This window comes from Labrus mixtus, chromosome 8 (genome assembly GCF_963584025.1).
Source record: "Labrus mixtus chromosome 8, fLabMix1.1, whole genome shotgun sequence".
NCBI lineage: Eukaryota > Metazoa > Chordata > Actinopteri > Labriformes > Labridae > Labrus > Labrus mixtus.
The window spans coordinates 5,845,483-5,856,449 of NC_083619.1; the positions used below are offsets into that span (position 1 = coordinate 5,845,483).

The window sequence follows — 10,967 nt, forward strand, 5'->3', positions numbered from 1 at the left end:
TTAGTTTCAGTCGGTTTAGTTTTAGTCAGTTTAGTTTTAGTGGGTTTACGTTTAGTCGGTTTAGTTTTAGTCATTTTAGTTTGTTTAGTTTTAGTCGGTTTAGTTTCAGTCGGTTTAGTTTTAGTCAGTTTAGTTTTAGTCAGTTTAGTTTTAGTGGGTTTAGGTTTAGTCGGTTTAGTTTTAGTCAGTTTAGTTTTAGTCAGTTTAGTTTCAGTCGGTTTAGGTTTAGTCGGTTTAGTTTCAGTCAGTTTAGTTTTAGTGGGTTTAGGTTTAGTTTCAGTCGGTTTAGTTTTAGTCAGTTTAGTTTTAGTCAGTTTAGTTTTAGTCGGTTCAGCATTGGTCGGTTTAGGTTTAGTCGGTTTAGTTTTAGTCGGTTTAGTTTTAGTCAGTTTAGTTTTAGTCGGTTCAGCATTGGTCGGTTTAGGTTTAGTCAGTTTAGTTTTAGTCGGTTTAGTTTTAGTCGGTTTAGTTTCAGTGGGTTTAGTCGGTTTAGTTTTAGTCGGTTTAGTTTTAGTCAGTTTAGTTTTAGTCAGTTTAGTCGGTTTAGTTTTAGTCGGTTTAGTTTTAGTCAGTTTAGTTTTAGTCGGTTTAGTTTCAGTCGGTTTAGTTTTGGTCGGTTTAGTTTTGGTCGGTTTAGTTGGTTCAGCATTGGTCGGTTTAGTCAGTTTAGTTTTAGTCATTTTAGTTTGTTTAGTTTTAGTCGGTTTAGTTTCAGTCGGTTTAGTTTTAGTCGGTTTAGTTTTAGTCAGTTTAGTTTTAGTCAGTTTAGTTTTAGTCAGTTTAGTAGGTTTAGTTTTAGTCAGTTTAGTTTTAGTCGGTTTAGGGTGTGTAGTTTTAGTCGGTTTAGTTTTAGTCGGTTTAGGGTGTGTAGTTTTAGTCGGTTTAGTTTTAGTCGGTTTAGGGTGTGTAGTTTTAGTCAGTTTAGTTTTAGTCGGTTTAGGGTGTGTAGTTTTAGTCCGTGTAGTTTTAGTCGGTTTAGGGTGTGTAGTTTTAGTCAGTTTAGTTTTAGTAGGTTTAGGGTGTGTAGTTTTAGTCAGTTTAGTTTTAGTAGGTTTAGGTTGTGTAGTTTTAGTAGGTTTAGGGTGTGTAGTTTTAGTAGGTTTAGGGTGTGTAGTTTTAGTCAGTTTAGTTTTAGTAGGTTTAGGGTGTGTAGTTTTAGTAGGTTTAGGGTGTGTAGTTTTAGTCAGTTTAGTTTTAGTAGGTTTAGGGTGTGTAGTTTTAGTAGGTTTAGGGTGTGTAGTTTTAGTCGGTTTAGGGTGTGTAGTTTTAGTCGGTTTAGGGTGTGTAGTTTTAGTCGGTTTAGGTTGTGTAGTTTTAGTCAGTTTAGTTTTAGTAGGTTTAGGGTGTGTAGTTTTAGTCGGTTTAGGGTGTGTAGTTTTAGTCGGTTTAGGGTGTGTAGTTTTAGTCAGTTTAGTTTTAGTAGGTTTAGGGTGTGTAGTTTTAGGGTGTGTAGTTTTAGTAGGTTTAGGGTGTGTAGTTTTAGTCAGTTTAGTTTTAGTAGGTTTAGGGTGTGTAGTTTTAGTCGGTTTAGTTTTAGTCGGTTTAGTTTTAGTCGGTTTAGTTTTAGTAGGTTTAGGGTGTGTAGTTTTAGTCGGTTTAGGGTGTGTAGTTTTAGTCAGTTTAGTTTTAGTAGGTTTAGGGTGTGTAGTTTTAGTCGGTTTAGGTTGTGTAGTTTTAGTCAGTTTAGTTTTAGTAGGTTTAGGGTGTGTAGTTTTAGTCGGTTTAGGTTGTGTAGTTTTAGTTTTAGTAGGTTTAGGGTGTGTAGTTTTAGTCGGTTTAGGTTGTGTAGTTTTAGTCGGTTTAGGGTGTGTAGTTTTAGTCAGTTTAGTTTTAGTAGGTTTAGGGTGTGTAGTTTTAGTAGGTTTAGGGTGTGTAGTTTTAGTAGGTTTAGGGTGTGTAGTTTTAGTAGGTTTAGGGTGTGTAGTTTTAGTCGGTTTAGGGTGTGTAGTTTTAGTCAGTTTAGTTTTAGTAGGTTTAGGGTGTGTAGTTTTAGTCGGTTTAGGTTGTGTAGTTTTAGTCAGTTTAGTTTTAGTAGGTTTAGGGTGTGTAGTTTTAGTCGGTTTAGGTTGTGTAGTTTTAGTCGGTTTAGTTTTAGTAGGTTTAGGGTGTGTAGTTTTAGTCGGTTTAGGTTGTGTAGTTTTAGTCGGTTTAGGGTGTGTAGTTTTAGTCAGTTTAGTTTTAGTAGGTTTAGGGTGTGTAGTTTTAGTAGGTTTAGGGTGTGTAGTTTTAGTCAGTTTAGTTTTAGTAGGTTTAGGGTGTGTAGTTTTAGTCAGTTTAGTTTTAGTCGGTTTAGGGTGTGTAGTTTTAGTCAGTTTAGTTTTAGTCGGTTTAGGGTGTGTAGTTTTAGTCGGTTTAGGGTGTGTAGTTTTAGTCGGTTTAGGGTGTGTAGTTTTAGTCGGTTTAGGGTGTGTAGTTTTAGTCGGTTTAGTTTTAGTCGGTTTAGTTTTAGTCTGAGTAGTTTTAGTCGGTTTAGGGTGTGTAGTTTTAGTCGGTTTAGGGTGTGTAGTTTTAGTCGGTTTAGGGTGTGTAGTTTTAGTCGGTTTAGGTTGTGTAGTTTTAGTCGGTTTAGGGTGTGTAGTTTTAGTCGGTTTAGGGTGTGTAGTTTTAGGGTGTGTAGTTTTAGTCGGTTTAGGGTGTGTAGTTTTAGTCGGTTTAGGGTGTGTAGTTTTAGTCGGTTTAGGGTGTGTAGTTTTAGTCAGTTTAGTTTTAGTCGGTTTAGTTTTAGTCGGTTTAGTTTTAGTCGGTTTAGTTTCAGTCGGTTTAGTTTTAGTCGGTTTAGTTTTAGTCGGTTTAGTTTCAGTCGGTTTAGTTTCAGTCGGTTTAGTTTTAGTCAGTTTAGTTTTAGTAGGTTTAGGGTGTGTAGTTTTAGTCAGTTTAGTTTTAGTCGGTTTAGGGTGTGTAGTTTTAGTCAGTTTAGTTTTAGTCGGTTCAGCATTCGTCGGTTTAGTTTTAGTCGGTTTAGTTTTAGTCAGTTTAGGTTTAGTCGGTTTAGTTTTAGTCGGTTTAGTTTTAGTCAGTTTAGTTTTAGTCGGTTTAGTTTTAGTCAGTTTAGTTTTAGTCGGTTTAGTTTTAGTCGGTTTAGTTTTAGTCGGTTTAGTTTTAGTCGGTTTAGTTTTAGTCGGTTCAGCATTCGTCGGTTTAGTCCGTTTAGTTTTAGTCAGTTTAGTTTTAGTCCGTTTAGTTTTAGTCGGTTTAGTTTCAGTCGGTTTAGTTTCAGTCGGTTTAGTCAGTTTAGTTTTAGTCGGTTTAGTTTTAGTCGGTTTAGTTTTAGTCAGTTTAGTTTTAGTCGGTTCAGCATTCGTCGGTTTAGGGTGTGTAGTTTTAGTCGGTTTAGTTTTAGTCGGTTTAGTTTTAGTCGGTTTAGTTTTAGTCGGTTTAGTCGGTTTAGTTTTAGTCGGTTTAGTTTCAGTCGGTTTAGTTTCAGTCGGTTTAGTTTCAGTCGGTTTAGTCGGTTTAGTTTTAGTCAGTTTAGTTTTAGTCGGTTTAGTTTTAGTCAGTTTAGTTTTAGTCGGTTTAGTTTTAGTCGGTTTAGTTTCAGTCGGTTTAGTTTCAGTCGGTTTAGTCGGTTTAGTTTTAGTCAGTTTAGTTTTAGTCAGTTTAGTTTTAGTCGGTTTAGTTTTAGTCGGTTTAGTTTCAGTCGGTTTAGTTTTAGTCGGTTTAGTTTTAGTCGGTTTAGTCGGTTTAGTTTTAGTCAGTTTAGTTTTAGTCAGTTTAGTTTTAGTCGGTTTAGTTTCAGTCGGTTTAGTCGGTTTAGTTTTAGTCAGTTTAGTTTTAGTCGGTTTAGTTTTAGTCGGTTTAGTTTCAGTCGGTTTAGTTTCAGTCGGTTTAGTTTCAGTCGGTTTAGTTTCAGTCGGTTTAGTCGGTTTAGTTTTAGTCAGTTTAGTTTCAGTCGGTTTAGTTTCAGTCGGTTTAGTCGGTTTAGTTTTAGTCAGTTTAGTTTTAGTCGGTTTAGTTTTAGTCAGTTTAGTTTCAGTCGGTTTAGTTTCAGTCGGTTTAGTCTTAGTCGGTTTAGTTTCAGTCGGTTTAGTCGGTTTAGTTTTAGTCAGTTTAGTTTTAGTCGGTTTAGTTTTAGTCGGTTTAGTTTTAGTCAGTTTAGTTTTAGTCGGTTTAGTTTTAGTCAGTTTAGTTTCAGTCGGTTTAGTTACAGTCGGTTTAGTCGGTTTAGTTTTAGTCGGTTTAGTTTTAGTCAGTTTAGTTTTAGTCAGTTTAGTTTTAGTCAGTTTAGTTTTAGTCGGTTCAGCATTCGTCGGTTTAGTTTCAGTCGGTTTAGTCGGTTTCGTTTTAGTCGGTTTAGTTTTAGTCGGTTTAGTTTCAGTCGGTTTAGTTTCAGTCGGTTTAGTTTCAGTCGGTTTAGTTTTAGTCGGTTTAATTTTAGTCAGTTTAGTTTTAGTAGGTTTAGTTTTAGTCGGTTTAGTTTTAGTCGGTTTAGTTTTAGTGAGTTTAGTTTTAGTCGGTTTAGTTTTAGTAGGTTTAGTTTTAGTCGGTTTAGTTTTAGTCGGTTTAGTTTTAGTCGGTTTAGTTTTAGTCGGTTTAGTCGGTTTAGTTTTAGTCAGTTTAGTTTTAGTCGGTTTAGTTTTAGTCGGTTTAGTTTTAGTCGGTTTAGTTTTAGTCGGTTTAGTTTTAGTCGGTTTAGTTTTAGTCGGTTTAGTTTTAGTCAGTTTAGTTTTAGTCAGTTTAGTTTTAGTCGGTTTAGTTTTAGTCGGTTTAGTTTTAGTCGGTTCAGCATTCGTCGGTTTAGTCGGTTTAGTTTTAGTCGGTTCAGCATTCGTCGGTTTAGTCGGTTTAGTTTTAGTCAGTTTAGTTTTAGTCGGTTTAGTTTTAGTCAGTTTAGTTTTAGTCGGTTTAGTTTTAGTCGGTTTAGTTTTAGTCGGTTTAGTTTTAGTCGGTTCAGCATTCGTCGGTTTAGTCGGTTTAGTTTTAGTCAGTTTAGTTTCAGTCGGTTTAGTCAGTTTAGTTTCAGTCGGTTTAGTTTCAGTCGGTTTAGTTTTAGTCGGTTTAGTTTTAGTCAGTTTAGTTTTAGTCGGTTTAGTTTTAGTCAGTTTAGTTTTAGTCGGTTTAGTTTTAGTCGGTTTAGTTTTAGTCGGTTTAGTTTTAGTCAGTTTAGTTTTAGTCGGTTTAGTTTTAGTCAGTTTAGTTTTAGTCAGTTTAGTTTTAGTCGGTTTAGTTTTAGTCGGTTTAGTTTTAGTCGGTTCAGCATTCGTCGGTTTAGTCGGTTTAGTTTTAGTCGGTTCAGCATTCGTCGGTTTAGTTTTAGTCGGTTTAGTTTTAGTCGGTTTAGTTTTAGTCAGTTTAGTTTTAGTCGGTTTAGTTTTAGTCGGTTTAGTTTTAGTCGGTTTAGTTTTAGTCGGTTTAGTTTTAGTCGGTTTAGTTTTAGTCGGTTTAGTTTTAGTCGGTTTAGTTTTAGTCGGTTTAGTTTTAGTCGGTTCAGCATTCGTCGGTTTAGTCGGTTTAGTTTTAGTCAGTTTAGTTTCAGTCGGTTTAGTCAGTTTAGTTTCAGTCGGTTTAGTTTCAGTCGGTTTAGTTTTAGTCGGTTTAGTTTTAGTCGGTTTAGTTTTAGTCAGTTTAGTTTTAGTCGGTTTAGTTTTAGTCGGTTCAGTTTTAGTCAGTTTAGTTTTAGTCGGTTTAGTTTTAGTCGGTTTAGTTTTAGTCAGTTTAGTTTTAGTCGGTTTAGTTTTAGTCGGTTTAGTTTTAGTCGGTTTAGTTTTAGTCGGTTTAGTTTCAGTCGGTTTAGTTTTAGTCAGTTTAGTTTTAGTCGGTTTAGTTTTAGTCGGTTTAGTTTTAGTCAGTTTAGTTTTAGTCGGTTTAGTTTTAGTCGGTTTAGTTTTAGTCGGTTTAGTTTTAGTCGGTTTAGTTTCAGTCGGTTTAGTTTTAGTCAGTTTAGTTTTAGTCGGTTTAGTTTTAGTCGGTTTAGTTTTAGTCAGTTTAGTTTTAGTCGGTTCAGCATTCGTCGGTTTAGGTTTAGTCAGTTTAGTTTCAGTCGGTTTAGTCAGTTTAGTTTTAGTCGGTTTAGTTTTAGTCGGTTTAGTTTTAGTCAGTTTAGTTTTAGTCGGTTCAGCATTCGTCGGTTTAGTTTTAGTCAGTTTAGTTTTAGTCGGTTTAGTTTTAGTCAGTTTAGTTTTAGTCGGTTTAGTTTCAGTCGGTTTAGTTTTAGTCGGTTTAGTTTTAGTCGGTTTAGTTTTAGTCGGTTTAGTTTTAGTCAGTTTAGTTTTAGTTGGTTTAGTTTCAGTCGGTTTAGTTTTAGTCGGTTTAGTTTTAGTCGGTTTATTTTTAGTCGGTTTAGGGTGTGTAGTTTTAGTCGGTTTAGGGTGTGTAGTTTTAGTCGGTTTAGGGTGTGTAGTTTTAGTTTTAGTCGGTTTAGGGTGTGTAGTTTTAGTCGATTTAGTTTTAGTCGGTTTAGGGTGTGTAGTTTTAGTCGGTTCAGTCCATTTAGTCTTAGTCGGTTTAGTTACAGTAGTGGTGGGTTTAGTACTAGTCACCAGAGGGTCGTAAGGGTAGCAAGGTGGGAAGAAGGAACAAGGAAACGTCGGGGATGGAGCTGCCGTGACTGGCAGAGGGTAAAATGGACACAAGAGGGAGACTGGAACTCCTCGCCAGCGCATTAGGAGAATATAATACCCATCCTTCAGAGGAGAAAAAAATTCAAAATGTTAAGCAGACCACTGGGTTACACTAGGACTGGAATTAGATTAACAGAATTACGATCAATTTAGCTTCAAAAACTAAGACACCCAAGAATAACCATTTACCAAGTCATAATCAAAGTTCAACAGGTGGTTATACAGACACCAATCAGGTTCTTAACACTTTATAGAAGATAAAAATTAATTATTAAGATAGTTGCAGATGTTATGAAAACAGCTGCTTTCAGAGTTAACATTCTCCCACCATATACAACATTTAGCATTTCAGGAAAAAAAGAAATTACCTCTTGAACGATGTTGCAGCCATCATAGGGGACCAACATGACAAGTGCAAGAGGGTTCCTTTGCATTGTGTAGCCACAGGTTGGTGGGATTTGGGACAGAGGCATTGCATGTGCTTTTCCTATTTGGACAAATTCTCAGTCAGAGTGCAATCAAGAAATAGGCTACACTTTATAATGAGCGCACAGCAGTAGCAAAATCCTATTTAAGTTACCTTGGTCCACTGCAAACTGTGAAGCACCTTGTCCCACTGCTCTGAACTTCATTTGGTCCTCACCACACTGCAGGGAGGGTGTCAGAAGATTCCATGCTGCATCTATGCCATCGGAATCATTTGTACGTCCTTTAGGCCAGCCTGATTGGACCAATTAAATAACCATGTGATTTTTCCAAGAGTCACCATAAAAACAATCGAACAATTTAATATCATAAAAGACTTTAAAGAAATATTTTTACCTGGAGAGTCCGCTTGATAAGCAGCTTCATCTTCAGCAGAAACTTTTGAGAACGTCTTCTTGGTTCCATCTATGACCTGAGACTCGAGGCCGGACCCTTTCTCAAGGCCTCTCCCAAAAATAATTCTTCCCTCCTGGACAGCTGCTGATTTGGCTGCATGAGGGTCATTTTGTCCTTCGCCACTTCCTGTTTTCTTTAATCGGTAACAGTCAATGGTTTGCACCAAATAACATGTAAAAATAACAGCTGCAGCCAAGTAAACAGCGCCACTTCTCCTTTTCCCTTTTCGCATCATTCTGCTGTGACTCCTGGAAACGGTAAGAACTGGAGATCAACTCTTTGCTGCGGCTATTTGAAGTGCAACAATTAGTGTTAGCAGTTCTGCAACAACCAATCAGAAGAAGCAGGGCGGGCTAGATTGATTGCTTTTTAATTATGCAAAATCGGTTCCACCTGTGTAGTGTAGCTCTTTCAGAGGAAGTCAGTATTGCTTTTACCAGGAAGTTATGTGATAACCCAGTTTCATGAATTCATATAGGTCCTGAAATTAGCTTTGACACACAAATGCAGAGAAACTGAAAGAAAAATGAAGCATGAGTGGGACCAACTTAAAGTTATTTTTTTTATATTGTTGCTCAGTATGTTAAGACACAGAACCTGAAAAAAAGGTTAAGAAACCCAGTTGAAAGATTTAAACTACATCATAAAATTACTAGCAAGGCTTACCTTTGGAGTTGTTATGGCTGAGAATTTTGCCATTCAAATGGAGGATTGTCTTGGCCTGTGGAGTGAGGAAACCAGGGCCCAGGCTGCCAGTAGTTGAAGCCTGGATGTAGGTGCGACCGAGGCTGGAGTTCAGATTTGTAGCCAGTTTGGGGCATTCATTTCTGGTCAACTGGGTGTTTACCTGCCTTACTGGATTTGTACGAAACGTATGGAATAAAGGGGCCTGGTAGTAAGGCACAAATGGACTCATTGGACCTGGATATTTGCTGGGCTTTGTCGTTTGAGCAGTTGAAGGGGAAGATGCAGTTGTTAGCTTAATGGTTGGCTTTGTTGTAGGATCAGGGCCACTTGGTTTAGAAGTGGGAGTGTTCATGCCCGGTTTAGTGGTTGTTGTAGGGTTACCGGGCTTGGCGGTTGTGGGGGTTGGAGGTTTAGTAGTTGGCATGCATGGGGCTTTTCCATAAAAGGGCTGGATAAGAGGGTAGTGGTAGACGTTAGAATTTTCTTGCACTTGGTGTAATCTGTTTTAACACTATGCAGTGACTGATTCTGGTAACATCACCGTAGTCAACATGTGGATTCACATGGCCAAATACACTCCACCCAAGGTCTATTAGCTGGGCATAAGGCTTGACGCTTTTGGCACATGTTGCAAACACTACTGTTGCAGCTATTCGATTGGTGAACTGACTTGAGGCAACCAAAGCAGATCTTTTCATCTTGTATGCATCTGATTCTGTCTGACATTGATTTCTCCATGAACTTCCTGAATTTGTGCAAATCATGACCATTCTTCTTACAGAATATGCTTGTTATACATGTCTTTTCATTCGAACTTGTGGTCTTCGCTCCAAAAAGTGTCTATTTTTGGAATTTTGGCTTTTCAGCTTCACCTTGTCTCTGTGCCTGAAATGATGTGACTGGGTTGCACGCAACTTTTGCTTCCATTGTCAGAAACTTCACAAATTGGCTGAATGAGGGGAACTGGTTTATCTCCTCTTCTTCTTCAATAACATTTCTGTTCCAACTTACTGTTAGCCAATCTGGTAACTTTGAAATATTTTTTTCTGTTTTCGTTACAGTCGTTCAAGATTTCCAATGCCTTTATGTCAATCATAACAGCTTTGCAAATTCTGAGAAAATCCATAAACTCTCTAAGCTCAAAACTGTCCTTAGGTCCTATCTTGGGCCATGCTTGAAGTTTGTCTCCATACGATTTTGCAATTGTAAATGGATTTCCAAATCTTTCTTCCAAAAGCAGCAGCATAGGAAGATTCAGTCCCAAGTAGGAAATAGCCATCAAGTGAATTCTTAGCTTGTTCACTTACATATATATCTTCTCTTTGTCTTTAACGTTCTTCTGGTCAATCAGTGTTTCAAAGGAGAGTTACCAGTCTTTGTATTTCAGTAGATCCCCACCGAATACTGCAGGTTCAAGAACTGGAATTCTGTTGTCACTTAAAGCTCCTGCAAGCACCTTGACGAGTTCTGTAAACATTTGTAGGGGCAGAGGGTTGCGGGAGTTGGCACTTGGTTGTCTGCTCCTGCCTCATACTCTACAATGTCTGTCAGGTCTTCTTCAGTGGCCTTGACTTGATCATACACCTGCATTTTTGCTCTTGCTGAATTGAGACCTTTACTGCTTCCAAATGCTGTATTCTTCTTTTCTTTTTCTCAAGAGTCTTCTGTAGAGCTGTAAACTCATCTTCCAGTTGAGCTTTAATTCTAGCTTCTTCTTCCTCTCTCTTTGATCTTTGTTTCAGCTCTTCTGCTTCTTGCTCTAAACGACGCTTTACAGCTGGTGCCTCTTGATCAGCTAACTTAATTTTAGCTTCTGCTTCAATACGCTTTATTTATTTTGTTGTTTTTTTTCTTGTTCATTTAACACTTTCATATCAGCTTGACTTGCAGCAGCGTCAGCTGCAGCTTCTTGTTGTTTTACAGAAGGTTTGCTTGATTGTTCTGAACCGCTTTTCAATAAAGAAGTGACAGAACCTTATTTGTACAAGATTGAGTCAAAGAGAGAACCTGCTTCTTGCTGTTCTTCTGAAGTTTTTCTATCCAGTCGACTTTAGGCTTTTGGACACAATGAACTTAGAAACCTCTACACACACATCTACTTTTCGACAAATGTCTTAGTCTGGAGCTGAGACTTTGCGTAGTTCATCATTTAATTTTGTTTCCTTTAAATTCCACATTTCTCTTTAAACTGTGGTTAGATAGATTATTTTATAAAGACAACTGCACCACTATAAACCATACAGCTGTTATATTCTTTGTTGTTGTTGTTTTTCTGTTTGTCTCTGTCGAGTCTCAGCAGATATCTGTTCATCATGATTCTACTTCAGCTCCAGGTTTCTGCCTCTTAAAGGAACTTTTGTCTTGTCTCTGTAACTTTACTGAATATTGCTTAAAGTGCTCATGAAGGATCATAATGATCATCTTTGTAGATAATATAAGAAAGAGCACGGCCTAGACCTGCTCTTTTTTTAAAGAGTGTTCAGATAACATTTGTCATGAATTAGAGCTATACAGAATAAAGATGGAATAATAATGATTATCATTACTTCATTATTATTCTCGAGATTTACAATTAAAAGAAATAAATTCAAATTCTAAGATTACTACAGAGGCCCTGAAGTCCCAAAAATTAAAATATATCATCTTCTGTTCGCAAGTTATTATTTTATGGAAACAAATTATTATCATGTGTGCACAATATTATCTTGTGAAAAACAAGTTATTATGTAACATGCACACACGAATTGTAGGAAGATATTAACTTGTGGCAACAATCGTCTTATGGACAAGATAATTGTGTTGTGGGTACTCCTTTAAAAACAATAAAAAAACAATCTATAT

At 37.1% G+C, this 10,967-nt stretch overlaps 1 long non-coding RNA gene across 1 annotated transcript; it reads left to right on the forward strand.

Annotated features, from left to right (window-relative positions):
• Positions 1–206: 206 nt before the first annotated feature.
• Positions 207–4,530, forward strand: LOC132978686 (uncharacterized). Its single transcript, XR_009673986.1, has 3 exons — positions 207–268; positions 578–631; positions 4,400–4,530. It is a non-coding gene; the product is annotated as an uncharacterized LOC132978686 (long non-coding RNA).
• Positions 4,531–10,967: the final 6,437 nt, after the last annotated feature.